This window comes from Saprolegnia parasitica (genome assembly GCF_000151545.1).
Source record: "Saprolegnia parasitica CBS 223.65 unplaced genomic scaffold supercont2.43, whole genome shotgun sequence".
Classification (NCBI taxonomy): domain Eukaryota; phylum Oomycota; class Saprolegniomycetes; order Saprolegniales; family Saprolegniaceae; genus Saprolegnia; species Saprolegnia parasitica.
This window is the reverse complement of record NW_012156437.1, coordinates 179,519-195,464: the sequence shown is the minus strand read 5'-3', so window position 1 is coordinate 195,464 and position 15,946 is coordinate 179,519.

Genomic DNA, 15,946 nt, shown 5'->3' with positions numbered 1-15,946 from the left:
CGACCAACGCCGGCACGTTGCACGCTGGGTGAAACACGACGTCGTCGGTCCACCCGTAGGGATGAAAGAGTGCCACGTCGACGACACCGGTCGAAATGAGGTACTCGACCACCGCCGTCGCCTTGCCGTTGAGCGCGTCGAACGATACAGGACCGGCGTGTGCAAAGTGCCAGCAGAGTGCCACATGCGTATGCTCGCTCCATTTGGCCACTGCGTCTTGCATGCGCGCGATTGTCGGGGGCGGAATCGGCTTGCTGTACTGGCGATACAGCACGTCTTGGTCGCCTTTGGATTGTACCGTCGAGTGGTCCACGGTGTAGAGGACTGCGGCGCGCGTGCCCGACATAATGGGTGCCACGTCAAGGCTGCACGCCTCCGAGTAGAACGCAACGACATGGTCGTCAACGCTGTCCCACTGCGTAGTGTGGTCGCGGTACGAAACGGTGACAGCACCACCAACGGCATCCGAAGCTAGCACATGTGCCTTCGTGCCAAACGTTAAGTCGTCCGACTTCGGGAGTGTCAACGCCGCCGCCGTTCCAACACAGTCGATCGTGAGCATCTTGGGCGTCACGGTATAGCAGCCCCACGGGTGCAAGCGCCGTTCGACTGGATTCTCAAAGTCGCGGTGGTGGAAGAGATCGTCGCTTAGAGCTTCCAGGCAGCGCCGTTCGATCGCCGTCCACGGAATCCGGATCGGGTTGCCCGGGTACAAGGCACTGAGCTGCGCCAGTTGCGCCGCCGAGAGCGGCCACGAGAGCGGCTCGCGCATGCCATTGACATATATTTTGGGAACAAACGGCATGCGGCGCTCGGAGCGGCTGCAGTACGCTGCGTTGACCGACAGCGCGAGCTCCAGCATCGTAAACGACATGGTTCTATTGAGCAAATGAAGATCTGACGCGTGCAGGACGCGATTATTGCTCTTGAAAGACCATCCAAGATCCTGTCCAAGGCAAAGGATCCAGTGCGCTAGTGAAGGTCCCGACGCGGCACCGGCACTCGCACTTGCCCGTTGCGTGGTCAGCAGCCCGGAACGCTCTCCGCGTTTGTTTTATGCGCCAATCCCGCCTCGCGTTGCAATTTCCGATGAATCGAATCGCATGTATCTTTGGGCGGACCAATCGCACGGCCGCGTAGAACTTCCTTGGACCTTCAAAGCTGTTGCTACCATCGTACCAAGAATGATAGCGTGCGTTCTTATCAGCTGCTTGCATGGGATTGCGTCCAGAGTGCTGGTGGATCCAAATGACCATCACTAGGATTGCTGTAGAGTGCTCTTCCAGTAGCTCTCTTGCTGCTCCAGCCGTCGGGCCTCCATCTGCAGCCGTACATCGACCTTGCCGTCCATCTGTAAGAGGCCTCAACGGGTGGCATCGACGACCGTGGGTATGTGGCGTTGCTGCAGCTCACACACGGGACACCGAGCTTTGACAGTATCTTCGACACAGCGTTGACGCGCGACGTGTACGTTGGATACTGGTTGGACCTTCTCCTCGCGACGCCAGGACTGCAGCTCGGTCCGTCGCAGACGACGCGGCTCATGGCAGCCACCAAGGACGCATTCTGCGGCACAGATTCTGATTGCATCCCCGATACGGACGACCAATAAATGCAATCGTACTTCTGCGTGAGTAACACTCTAGCACCAGCCCCTAATACACATTACATTTATTTGTCGTAAAACTCTACAAAGGTCTGGAATGGGGTGCAACGACCGTTGACCCTGCATTGCCCGGAAATATAGACGTGCGGTCCGTAGGATACTGGTGGATGTCATTACACTGTTTACAAGCAAATACACTGTTTACAAGCGAATACACTGGCGCTTTGCCGATGAAGACGCGTCCAATGGACGCCCAAGACTCGCTTCAAGGCGCATGGCGGCGTCGTACATCTTGGTCACGAGCTCGTCCGTGGTGTTGACCAGCAAGTGCCCGCACATACTTGTACATTTCCACGATTGGACCAAGCAAACATCGCCCAATTGCTCCGGGTACCGTCGCAACGGCACACACATGGCGCGCGCCACGTCATCGCTCGCATTGAGATGATACGTCTTCTGTCGCGGGTCCCGTGCGAAATCGGCGAGCTTGTCGCAGCAGCTCCGACACCATCGGCATCGCTTGGATACGGTGGCGCCCGTGTTTTGGTCGATCGTCGACGCCTGCAGCGCCGCCAGTCGCGCCGTCAGTGGCGGCAACCCATACGCTGCGAGCGTCCGAGCAAAATCCGAATGCCCAGCGTCCAGCGCCTGGTCGTGAAAGGGCACAACGACGTCCATGATGACCGTGATGGGTGCTGCATGCGCAGCGTTGAGGGCCTTGGCATACGCCAGTAGCAGTGCAAGACCCGGCGTGTGATCAAAGTGGGCAAAGATCCAGACCGCACCGCGCGCGTCCGACGTCATTTCACATACTTCGTCCACGTCGTCGAGTGGGGGCACGCGCGAGGCATCGAATCGAGTCGTGATGTGTGCCAGCAGCCGCGTGGCATGCGCCGGTGCAAGTTGCAACGCGGTAGTTTGGAGGAATCGCGCCCAGCGGGCCGTCTCCATCTTGCTCGCCAACGCAATGGCCAAGGCAGCGTCAAAGCTCGTGGTCCCGTGTGTGAGCTGCAGTAGTACGACGATCGTGTCATGGTGCTCACTGTCCTCCGACAACCGTTGGAGTGCAATGTGGATGTATGGCTGGAGCGCATGCACGCCCGACGACGGCAGAAGCGCCAAGAGAACGGATGGCAGCGCATGCGTGACCGACACGGTCCACCGCGTGTAGCTCTGTAAAAGCGAGTCCGCCAGCGTAAGGCGCGGCACCCCAAAGCTGTCGATGATGGCGATCACATGCAGCGGGAGGTGCTGTGCCAAGGCACCACCGACAAGGGGATCGGCCGACTCGGCCGCCAAGCACAAGGACACACAGAGTGCGTTTCGGAGATCGCTGTCAACCTCGCGCGGGTAGGACGCGTGACGTTGTCGAAGAAGGCCTTCGAGCGCGGATGCCAGAAACTCGGTCGCGTGGCGCTGCCGCACGCAGAGGCGGTTGTTCTCGACAAGGCCCGCGACCAAGCTCATCAGCATCGCGCCGCGACTCATCGGGAAGCCCCGGATGAGGCGCAAAAAGGGTGGGAGCACACTGCGCCACCCGCAGCGCATCACGAGAACACGCAGCCAGTCGCGGGGGATCGTTGGCATCGAATACTGGTCACCCACATGCCCGAGGAAATCCATCGCAAGATCGACGTCGGCATGGTCGGCGACAAAGGCGCTGAGATTGGCCCATTCGTCGGATGTCACGTTGAGATGGTGCTGTCGGCAAATGGCGTCCCGGACCATGTGGATCGTCGCGGACGCCAACTCGCGCAGTGTCTTCAACCCGAGCAAGTCGGTGCTGCCCCCGGTGACGTACGAGGTCAAGAGCGAGGTCGCGGTTTCGAGCCCGACAAAGTACACGCGGTGCGCCTTGGGCCAGAAACACACGTCGATCTGTCCAGCGACTGGTTCCAAGAGGCGTCCCCCGCGCTGCGATCTCAGTAGATGGTCGCGGGTGGCGGCAGCAGCGACCGACGCCGGGACATGGCACGCCGGGTGGAACAACACCTTGTGCGATCCATCGTTTGGATAGATGAACGCAACGTCCAGGACGTGTGTCGCCACGAGGTACTCGACCATTTTACACAGGCGGCCAGTGATCGCGTCCAACGAATACGGCGAGGCTGCACCGCGGTGACCATGGCACAAACCGATCGCGATCCACTCGTGCTCGTGGGCCGCGGCGACGGCGTCCTGCATCTGCGCGCACGTGGGCAGACGCAGTGGCGTTGCACCCCTCTCGTCGTTGTCACTGTCGTCGCTGTCATATCGCCGTTCCAACTCGGCGCAGAAAAAGAGCGTTGCGCGCGCGCCGGACGTGATCGGGGCCAATTGCACCGAGCACGTGTCGTAGAAGCCAAGCACGCAGTCGTCCACCGCGTCCCACGTCGTCGACCGGTACTCGTGCGAAAAGGTGACGGCGCCGCCGACCGCGTCCGACGGAAGCATGAGCCCCAAGGTGGCGAAGCGGGTCGCATGCGTGCTCATCGGCTTCCACGCCTCGACGTCACCCACCAAGTCGATGACAAGCTTGTCGAGTGATATTGTGACCTCCCGGGTGCTCGAATTGAGACCGTCCACGACGGCGTCCAAGTCGTCGTCGACGTCCTTGTGTTCATACACTGCGTCCGAGTCGGCGTGGAACAGCTGGTCGTGTGGAACCTCAATCGAGGGGCCATGGGAGTAGAGGGCTCGAAGCGCTGCCACTTGATGCGGTGGCAGAGGCCAAAGTAGCTCTTCGTCAAACCCTTGGACACGGATGCGAGGAGCGAAGATCGGTGTTGGGCGATGGACGCCGCCGGCATGGTAGGTATAAGCGGATCTCGCGAGCTCGAGCATACGCTTGGACATGGTCCAATCTGCAAATGGGCGGTCGTCGTCGTTCGTGGCTGCAGCCGCAAACCATATTTGACCTTCATCCGCAGTATCCACCTGCACTCACGGCGCTCGGATGCACGAAGAAACGAGTTTGGAAATGACATGCAACGGAATCAAATATACCGTAATTCCGCGGACAAAAACGGACGAAAAGCCCGCCCAACCGAATCTTGCGCCAGGCACATCGCGCCTCACAGCGTCTTTGTTGCCCCGCGATGCGACAATGTGACCCATTTTACAATGTGTACTTGGTTCCAATTTTTACAGATGATCCTCAAAGGCATTCTTCCCATCTTACTTGGTTCTATTTCGAACAAGGCCCTAAAATCCGTGTATCGTTTGCACGGAATTGCGTCGTGAGTGTTTGTGGATATCAACGACCGTCACTGGATTTGCACTTTTCAAACTGTGGTAGGACGCTAAACGGCGCGCATTTGAGCATTCGCACGTCGACACACCCGAGCGCACATGTCGGAGGAAATGCTCGAGCTCGCAATGTATGCCCATGCGCAGCATGCGTGTTGCGTCGCGCGCCAAGCACCCATTTGCTTTCCCCGCTTCACCGTCGACGGGCTCCACGAAGAGCTGGTTTGGCCGCTGCAGCCGCATCAAGTGGCGGCGCTGCGCACCCTCTATTCCCATGGCCCCTTGATCGTGATTCCGCGGCGCAACATTCACTTTGGCCAGCGACGCCGACACCGAAGCGAGTACGATGCAGCCATCAACGGTATCTACCCTTGGATCAGCGCGACATTTGCACTCCAGAAGCTCACGATCGATACGGTCGGTGACGGGGCTGCGTGGACGCACAAGGCAACGTATGAGGGCGACCTCGGCACCACCGTGCACGTGCTGCCATCGGACGCGGCTGGTGGCGCCGTCACCGTCTCGTACCAAGATCGATCGACGACCTGGAACTCGGTCGACGACTGCGTGCTCGGCTTTTTCAACGATTGCGCAGTGCACGTAGCGCCCATTTCATCGGGCGCCCGCGCGACGCTTGTGTTCGGTACGAGTCCTCGACCGACCGAGCAACGCGACACCAACGCTGACAAGGAGCCGTGTCCCTTCGACGACGACGACGAGGAGGAGGAGGAGGTGCCTCGAGAGACGCCACGGAAGGTCGTGCCTCAAGCTGTCCCGACACGGACGCAGATGTGCGACGCCGTGGCTGCGGTTGATGACCACGCAAGTATCGCCCTTGACTTGTGCGTGCGCTACCTGGGTGCCTCGTCGTCCATGGAGGTCGTCACTGGTCACGTCCGCGACACGATCGAGTTTCTCGTGTCTACCGGCGTCCTGGACGTTGCGCTCTTCCATCCCAATGGACCCGACGACGTCGACTTCCACCCAGGTTGCAATACGCCGGCGTCGGTGGTAGCCGCCGCCACTCGCACCCGCCTCGTGGCATTTGCGAGTCGGTTTAAGGAATTCGCACCGGACACGGACGCGATCGACATTGTCTTTTGGCCCAAGACACATCGTGTCTTTTTTCTCGGCCTAACGACCATGATCTCGACCTTGACGGCCTATGTCGAGGGCGTCAGCACTGACTTGGTCGGATTTGCAACTCTGCGCGAGTTGATGTCGGCGACGATCGGCATGCTTCGGCACCACTTTTGCGCCGAGTACGAGTTGGCAGTGACGCCAAACGACTGGGCCAAGCTCGGCGCTTTCATCCTCCACCATGGAGACCTGGACCTGGCCATGGACTTGCTCTCGAAAACGACCGACGCTCGCTTTTGGACCATGCCCACGATCGTCTGCGATTGGTTCCGTGCGCTCGTGACGCGCTACGGGTGGCACTTGGTGCTACCGTCGTTTCGACGCGACATCCAGCGCTGCAAAAGCGACGACTGTGCCATCTTCATGCACTTGCTTGCTCGTCTCATCGAAGACAACCGTCTTTGCGTGCGGCAGCGCCACGCCACCGAGTTTCTCCGGGCCGCGCTGCACCTTCTTCTCGAGCAGCAGAGCGCTGCAGGGCACACACCGTACCTGGATACCTTTCTCACCGATGCTCTGCATGTGCATGTATGCTTGGCGGCCGAGTCGGCGGATCCGCTGGTCGGTGGCGTCTTGGCACAGCGCCTCCCGCCGCCTCTTTTGGCCGTCATCGACAGCTTCGAGCCACCGGCATGGTCGCTGGCGTACGCGCTGCTGCTGAACGAAAAGCTACAGAACGCGCTCTCTTCGGTGCTCGTGGCACTGTCGCCGTTGTCGCGTCCGCTGCAGCCTTTTGTCGACATTGCCGTTGACAGCTACTGCGAGGCGCAACGGTCCATCGACAACGAATCGTGCGTCGCGCTGCTTCGGCTCACGCTTGGCACGCCGAGCTTTGAGGCAGTGTTTGACACGGCGCTGCGTCGCAAGACGATGGGCTCCCAAGACTGGGTGACGCTGCTGACGACGCCAGGGCTGCAACTGGACGCGTCGCAGGCCGCGCGGTTAGTGGCGACGCTCCTGTTGGAGTATCGCACCACGTGGCATGATGACATCGCGGACGTGGAAGACCTCACGGACACTGCCGAGCGCGCGCAAAACGCCGTCCGGGTCTTTGCGCATCTGCACCGCGCCCCCGGCCTCGCGCGGATGGTCGAGTATGCCTACGAGCTGGAGGCGGCCCACAGCGTGTCAATCACGCTGATGATGGACGTCATGCTACCGCTACACGATGCGTTCGTTGACGTTGGACATCTCGACGGTGCGCGGGCGCTCGCGACGCACTGTTTGCCGCGGCTCACTCGACGGCTGGCGCGGCTACAGACGCCGGCTAACAGTCGAGCGCCATCCGACGAGTGGCAAAGTTGGCGCTGGTGTGCCCGCCACGGCGACAAGGTCGGCGCGTTTGCAGAGAGCAACGAGCGTGCTACGTTCTACCTCGATGGATCGTGCAACTGCACGTCACGCGCCATCAAGAAGGGCCGCGTTCCGCTGCGTCGATACCCCTACCACGTCGACGACGTGTGCGTCGTGGGCTATCAAGCGTACCCGAAAACGTACACGTTGGTCAACTACACGGATACCATTGTCGCTAAGATGAGAGACGGCACCGCACGCTTCCAACGCAGTCTCGGCGAGCTGACGGCGCCATCGTCGGTCCAGTGCCTTGAACCGTACGCTATTTAGTACAGTCATGCACATAACCTTGCTTTCTATATGGTGTACTAGCATGTCAGGCGCATTCATGAGCAACGCAAACGAATCCTGTGTGTAAAAAGGGCAGTCAGATGCGGGTGTTTCAAGAACACTGGAAAAACGACGAGATCATCAAGTTGGTGGTGACCCCTGGCCAACAGCGGATGCATGCGCGTCTGCTGTCCGCTGTCTGTGCCACATGTTTTGCGCGCGGCGAAAGCCGAAACGATCTTTTCGCGAACGGGCGGATCTTACGGACTGTCGTACAGCTGGCAGCATTTTAGATCGAAACTTCACGTAAGCAGCAAGCAAGCGATTGTGAAATATGTTATTAGTCAAAATGCAGTCTTAACTCGATACACCGTACATCAAGAAAATGACCTCGCCGTAGTACAGGTACGCCAAAGCGGCCCCAAGGAGTGACGGAGAGAGCCATGAGGTCAAATTCTGAGCAAGTCTTTAATGTGTTAATGCTCGAGCGACAAAAGCACTATACTAAGCATTCCTAATAGCCCTTCCCAGGAACCGCGTACCGCCTGTTCTTGACGACGGAACCTCGAGAGATTACGCGCCATGCCATCGGACGAAGTTGTCGTGTGCGGCGGTAGAGCCGACGATGTGGCGTACTATGTGTTTGGATTCACTTGAGTATGCTAAAGGCGGTGCAGTCCCCATTGTCCCATGTACAATTGGCTGAGAAACAGCCGAGGTGGCATACATTGTCGCCAACGTTCAGATCTGAGCAAGTCGCGGCACACATAGCACGACAGCCTTCGACAGCAGTGGTTATACAGAACGGTGTACCATCCAGCACGATTTGCCGTGAGGCGATCCGCGCAAGGGTCGACGACGGGACGTCCCGAACCGGGTTGTTGCTCAAATCAATCAACGCCTTGGGCTTGGCATCGACAAGCGTCGACGGCAGAATAGAGATGACATTGCCCGAGAGCTCGTAGCGCTGCAAGACTGGAAATGACGTCGCCCACGTCGCTGGAATCTCGCTCAATTGGTTGTCGATCAGTATGAGCCGCTCCAAATGGACCAGGCTGACCATCTCATCGGGCAGCGACGCAAGCTGCGCGCCTGCGAGTCCGAGCCACGTGACCGAGGTCCAGCGCGAAACTACACCTGGTGGTATGGTCCGGATCGGGTGACCTATGATGTTGAGTGTCTGTAGCTGCGGCGGCAGCGTATACAAGACGGACGGTATCGCCGTGAGATTGCCATACCGCAAGTTGATGCCGAGCAGTGATGGGGGCCACGTCACATTAGGGGGGGCGTCCCACGACGTCATGTTGGAAAACTCAATCATAATGGTAAAGATGCTTTGGAACGGTGCCAGAAGCCGCAAGTCCAATCCATGCGGCAGATGGCACTGTGAGAGATGCAGAGAGAAGAGTGAGGCTCCATAAATGTCGGGCGAGAGAGACGTTGAGAGGTTGGCGTTCTCAAAAGATGGGTCGGCGCAGTTGATACGAAGGTACGCGCACGAACAAGTGCGCGTAAACCACGGGTGCGTCTGCAGTTGACAGCCACGAGGGCACGGCGAGCGTATCCAGACCAAGTCGACAATGTTGAAGAGCACTATGGCGCCCATGAGCAGCTGGTAGACAAGGAAGAGTTTAAGGATGCGCTTGTGACGAAACTGCAGCGTTTGTGTGACCTCTGTGACGGTGCGCAGCGACTGCGATGCGAGGGCTTGCAGCTTGGCAACGGAAGATGCCCGACGTAGCACCACGCTAGAGGTAGACGGCCCGAGCATCGATGGCGCAGTGTACGTGCGGGATACCCGATGACGGGATGGGAGCTTGGCGGCTGCGAGCACCAACTGGCGAACGTTGAAGACGTTGGCCCCCAGCAAAATGCTTTTCTCCAAGAGGTCGAGACCCGACATTGGGAATATAAAACGCGCCTGGAGAATGTTGCGGGTTCCCCACTCGGGCGAGTACGTGTCTCGGATGTCGCCTGCGACCGCCAGGAGCAGTGGCGGGAGAAACCGGACCATGGAGATGCCGACCGCGATGCCAAAGCTCACGAGGCTGTTGATCGCCAAGATCAATGTGGTTTTGACAAAGGCATTGGAAGAGAAGAGCAACCACGGCACGATGAGGCAGCGAACGCTAATGAGCAGTCCGTAGACAAAGACAACGTCTCGGTCGACAGAGAGGTGGCTCATGTGGTACCCTTGAAGCACCTGCGCCGTCGTTTCGATCGCTTGGAAAGCTGCTCGCACCCAATCGGACGCCATCCACGACTGCATGCGCCGAGTGAGCCGCGCCCATAGATTCGGCGTCGACGACGACAACCACGACGGTGTCGGGAGCATGGCGACGAGATGGAGAAGGCAGTAGGCAGAGTACACCACGGGGCACGACCACAGGCTCTGGTACGCTTGGACGCGGATACGCTGGCTCGGCTTTGAGAGAAGCATGATAAGGACGCAGACAATGAGGTAGATGGTCGACGCGAGGTTCTTGAGGAATGCAACCACAAGGATCGGGCGTCGGGCAGCCGCCTCGAGCGCCGATGGCTCCGGTCGCTTGTGCATGTTTTCCTCGGACCTTTTTCGTTTTCAGTGTCTGTAAATAGAACGTCTGCTCTATATGGATTATACCAGTGGTACTATACAGGTAGAAACCCTTAGTTGCACCAGCCCACACGGGATCAATGTGTGTCAGTACTGGTGTACAGCCTTGGCACCTTGTCGCTCAAGCTCATTTCCCTTGCCGGTAGTCAAAATGTAGCGTCGTAGGATTGGACAGTCGGTAGCAATTCAAAAGATACAACCGATATGTCCTACATACAATGTACCTACCTACCATACACACCCGTGGCTCTATAATAGATGAGGACATTTATGGTTGCGCGGGAATCAACTCGATGCCACTTTGATGTGGGTGGCAGCAAAACTGCCATCTCGCATCATCGTCGATGGGGATTGGCTATAATCTACAGCATAACGCACTGCCATTGGTCGAAAAGCGAGCGCCTGTCCACGTCTTCACCAGAGTGCTGGTCTCTGGCCCGGTCGTGGTGCTGCCACGTGTCAAATAAGGTTGAGACTAAGGTTGCCACGCGCCATACTAAAGTCAAGATAATATATTATTTGGAGCTTTGTGGGCTAACGCGACCGGTTCCAAAGACCATGGGCCGCAGGACGTCGCAGGGCAGCGACCGGCCGCGCGGGTGCGTCGCGCGGGCGCGCATCGTCGGCGACGTCGGCGTCACGTCGTCGGGCAGGGTGGTCCTTCGTCGCAGGCCGCGATCGAGGTCGCGCTGTCGTCGGTAGCAGTCGCTCACGGTGTGCTGGTCGTTGCCGCAGTAGCTGCAGGCGGATGTACGCGCTGGGCGCGTCGGGCTGAACGCCGTCGTGTGTCGCGGCGATGTGGTCGTTGTCTTCGTGGTCGTCGTCGTCGTCGTCTTGGCGGCGTGCAGGGCGTCAACGGCCTGGAGCTCGGCGAGGACGGTCTCAAAGCTCGGAAACACGGGGCCTTTCGTGCTGTCGTGGAGGATACGCAGGATGGTTCCGTTGAAGCGCGCTGGCAGCAGCGTCAAAAACCGAATCAAGAAGGCGCTTGCGGGCGTCGTGTCGCCGGCGACCGCCATCTGCCGCTGAAGCCCGAGGAACGCATCGGCAAAGTCGGTGAGTGACCCGCGCGACTCGATCCAGCGGAGGTGGTCCATCTGCGTGTACAAAAGAAGCAGCGACGACCCGGTCTTGGGTTCGTAGAGTCGCCGGAGGATCTCCCACGTCGCATGTGTCGTCTTGGCGTCCTTGAGGTGCATGATGTCGTGGCGGTGGAGGCTTAATCGCAGGTAGACGCCAGCGGCCAAATCGTCGTCGGCCTTGTAGTTGGGCGGGTGCGGGCCAAGGTACTTGGCGAGGCCGGCTTTCGTCATGCGCGTCTTAATGGCGTCAGCCCACTCGCGGTAGTTGGACCCACCGGCTTGGAGCTTGAGGTAGCAGCACGGCTCGACTTGGCGGCTCATACGGAAATGACCGCGCAGCGACAAGCACCGAGGTGGAGTGACTGCGTGACTACGTCGTGTCATCCGCACACTTGCTGGATTTCTCCCACCCACGCAGAAACATGCACCCAGAAAGGTGGCACGTAGGGGTCGGGGTATGCACGGCAAACACGTTTTTCGACGCCAAAGGACGCTAAATGCAAGCATGATCCTACTGTTCAAGGCCAGCTGACTGCCCCTTGGTCTTGTCTGGCGACGCCATGGCCACTGCTTTGCAACCACTCTTTCAAGCAGTACACGCCGAGTACGACGTGGCTACTGCCGAAGAGCTGTTGTGGGACGTTGCTATCAGGGCGCACCAATCTGTACGCGGCTTGGACCGCCTTCCTGAAGAAAAACACCCAACTGGAACGTGCAGTGATGTGGCTCGTCGCCCCCAGCCTACATGTACCGTACTTTCTACTACGTAGTAGGACGCTATTGTAGAACGCTGGACTGGTACAAATTGTACCGGTGGCCGCTCAACGGCTCCGACTCGGTCGTGCACCGTGGCACCGGTCGTGCAAGCTCCGCCGAACGTTCTCTGGAAGCACGCGTTGGTTCGTCGCAGCTCGCCGTCGCAGGAGCGGTACAGTATTTCGAACGCCATCGAGGTCCACTACACTGTACTGGAAGGTGCGGATATGACAAGACGACACGGCAACGTCGACATTGCAGTTCATACCGCACGTGGCAGATGGTGCGCTTGGTGGTCGACCGCCTCGATGGGATCGAGCGCTCGACAGCGTAGTATGGCGACGAAGATATTACGGAAGGGCTCGACGCCGGTAAGTCTTATGCTTTACTCGTAAGCCACGTTTGGGTTTTATGGACTCGCGTGGCCGTGCAGCCAGAGTAGCTGCCCAAGCGCGCATCGTCTCCGACTCGAATGCGTTCAAAGCGCTTGTTTTGAGCGAATGAGGCCCGTGTCGCACAACGCATACTGGTAGGCGTGTTATATTCGAGGTGCACGATCTTGCAGCGCGTTTCACCCAGCGCGTTAAACACTGGCGTTGATAAACGTGTGCGTTTTTCGCGTTGGCGCCGAGATCAAAAGTATCCGCAAGCATGCATCCTTTCGGCAACCCGCGTCAACTCGGTATTTGCGGTAAGTGTGAGAGTAAACCTTGTCCAGCAGGACTGCAACACGGTGGCAGAGAGAGTTGAGTGCTCTTCGCAGCTGTAGAGCCGCGTCGTTGTCCGTATTTGGTTGCCATTCACATTCGTGCTGACCCGTGAATACCTGCACGCGTCCATAAATTATGTTTCTGGTTCTCGGTACCTGGTTGACTATTCATGCTACCAGACTACGCAGTGGCAAATGCCCCAGTTCGCGTGAGACTAGTACGCGCAGACGAGCTTGAAGGTTTTCGCACACCCAAAGTATGCCGAGTCTACGAATCAACGCATCGGGTTTTGTATGCAGCTGCTGTGACCTCGGTGCTTTCGTCATCACACTAACCTATCGGCAGTCCTGTCGGTCCTTGTCGCAGTAGATTGCGTTCGACGTGGTCAGTGCAGTCGCGTTGGCACAGGGTCCTAGCTTCGTTTTGTTCATGGTGACGACGGTAGCCAAGCTTGTGCTGCTGTGATTCACAACAACACGAGATTAGCGTCGCATTCGGAAGTCTGCTATCTGCATAATTGCATGTTGAAAACTGCATTGACAACAACACTGGCTGGAGCTGCTCCAACTTTGACAACACGGGTTTGGATACGACCGTGCCACCTCTTAGCTGTGTTTGATTGGTCAATAGTTTGGTACCATATCCACTTTGATTGGCCAAGCCATGACAAATTCGCCAATCAAAAATGTCGATGCCTGACCATCGCCAACACTCGTAGTGACGCGATGGACGTGCGCCAAAGCTGGCGCAACCAGCCTGTGCTTCTTCGGCCGGCAGTCCACCGACGGCCGGAACGAGGTCCACCAGCGTCGCACTGGGACCTCCTTTCGTGGCCCTGCCAGGTGCTCACGTACCAGAGCTATCTCTTCGCCCTCCACTACGTCCTCATGACGTATGTCCTCATGGTCGCCGTTCTGGGCCTCGGCCTTTTGGCGCTCGGCCTCGTGCCAATCGCGCTGCTGCGCTTCGTCTTGCATCTTGTCGGATGTCCAAGCCGCTGCTACTACCCGGCTGCGATCCTCTACGGCGGCTTCCAGCTCCTCGTCCGGTACGACATGGCCGTGCACAACACGATGGCCCATTCGCCCGTGCCGCTGACCTTTGACGCTAATGCCGACGAGCTCCAGGACCTCCTCGAGATAAATCGGCGCCCGGCCTTTCTGCTGCGGCTACGCGAGGGCTGGTCGCCGTCACGCGTCGCGCAGTTCGCGCTCTACGTCTTTGTCGTGCGCCAGCTGCTGGTGGCGCTGTTGCTGCAGTGGGTCGCGTCGGCGCTCTATAGCGTCGAAGCGCTGCGGGAGCTCGCGCTGCTTGTGTTTTTCCCAAAGGCGACGTGTACGTTTTCGTATTTTTGGGGCTTGAACGCGCCGATTTCGTGTGCTGAGCACCCTCTGGGGCTCGCTGGCTGCGTCGTCGTATTGCTTGTGATTTTTGTACGCTTGCGTCGGCCGGTCGTCGACGGCCTCTGCGCCACGACCTCGTACTTTTGCTGCGAGTCGGTGCTCGTGCTACGCGGGTAAATACGATTGAATGCATGTTATTTAGAAAAGTTGATGCCTTGCGCAATATATGACGAAATTTGGTGCACAGAATCGAGAAAACGTGTCGACGACCGAGGCAGCGTACAGTGTACGTATCTTGCAACCAAGGCAAGAACAATTAGCAAATTGTTCAGTATATATTATATCTAAATAAACCCACTTCAACAACAGCTTCAAGTGCACTTGTACAGCCACGACGGCCCTAGATCTGATGGCCCCTCGTGCGCCAAAGCAACACAAAAACGTCGTCTATCGTTACACCATGCATGGCGAGCCATGCATGCCTCGCCCAGCTCCGCTCGTGCATCATCGTCTTCCGCTCTGGCATAACGCACATCTTCCTCTGTCAAGCAAGCTCGAGTGGCTCGCGAAAGATCACGACTCGCACATCAAGACACTCGTCACTCAAGGATACACGCACGTAGACAGCTTCCAAGCTCTTGGACGCACGGTCGCCGACCTCGGAGAACAACTACCAGGACTTTTTCCAGCGCTGCATCCAACCCGCCGTTGGATCCGGCGACTGCTCTCGTTCGTTGCTTCCAGCTCATCCCGCTTGCCGATCATGACGTGCGCCCAACCATGGCCCCGCCATAGCTCGTCAAGTTTGGACCCCGTGTCGTCCTCGCGGCGACTATGGACATCCGACTGACCGGCTTCCGACAGCGACTGCAATTTTACTGGCGTGTGCTTCCTGTGCAACACCTTGGCGTCCCAGAGACCTTCTACGAGCAACCGGGCCGAGCAGCCGCATTTGTACCTCTACGGCAGCCAGCCCACGTCCCTCCGCGATACGGTGGCTTCGTGTACGAAAGCCGTGCCCGTCCGAGCCAGCTTGCACTTTCTCGATCACGATGCTCGACACTGCCTTCTCTGCGATGCGCAAGCCCGTCAAACAAACGACCATCTTTTGATGCCCATAAGTCCGAGCGATCTGGTGCGCCTTTGTACCGCCCCGGGGCATTTTGCAGATGCAACTCCCGTCGTCGGTCGCTGGCTTTCTCTACGACGATGTCGCCGTACTCGGCCCACAAGTCGTCCGTTCGTGCCCTCTGGCCAATCTTACGCGCTTGCATCTGGTATTGTCTTTAGCTCGAACGCAACAACCGTGTCTTCCGCACGACGCTGACGCAACATCCCGCTGCCGCGCGCGCGATCCGGGCAGCTACTACCGCAAGACTGCATGGCCGGCACTTGGCTCGCTGTGGTGCCATCTCTTGACGCATCGCTGGCCGCTCTCCGCGACGACCCCTGGTGTGCACGCTACCTGGTCCCTCGCACATTCTCGAATCACGACCGCCAACGCTCCTCGCTGAAGCATCGGCCAAGCCTCACGAGCGCCTTCGGAAGTCCACAATATCTTTATAATTGCATATATATGAACGTGTTTCGCGTTATCTTCGTTGTTACAAAGAGTTCGCATACGTAGAGACTAGCAATCTCCTTCTTCTTCATTCGCTCACCGGGCCGTGGCTGCGCAGGCGGCGGCGCGGGGGTGCATCTTGTTCTTCTGTAGTCGCGCGGGGACGCTTGTGGCCGCGGGTGAGGCCCATAATGACAAGTTCCGTAGATTCCTTCCAGGCGTCGCGATCGGCGGCAAAGCTACGCAGTTTGTTGAGGTCCTCGAGAGACGCCAGCGACTGGAGGTCGCGGTGCAGGACGAT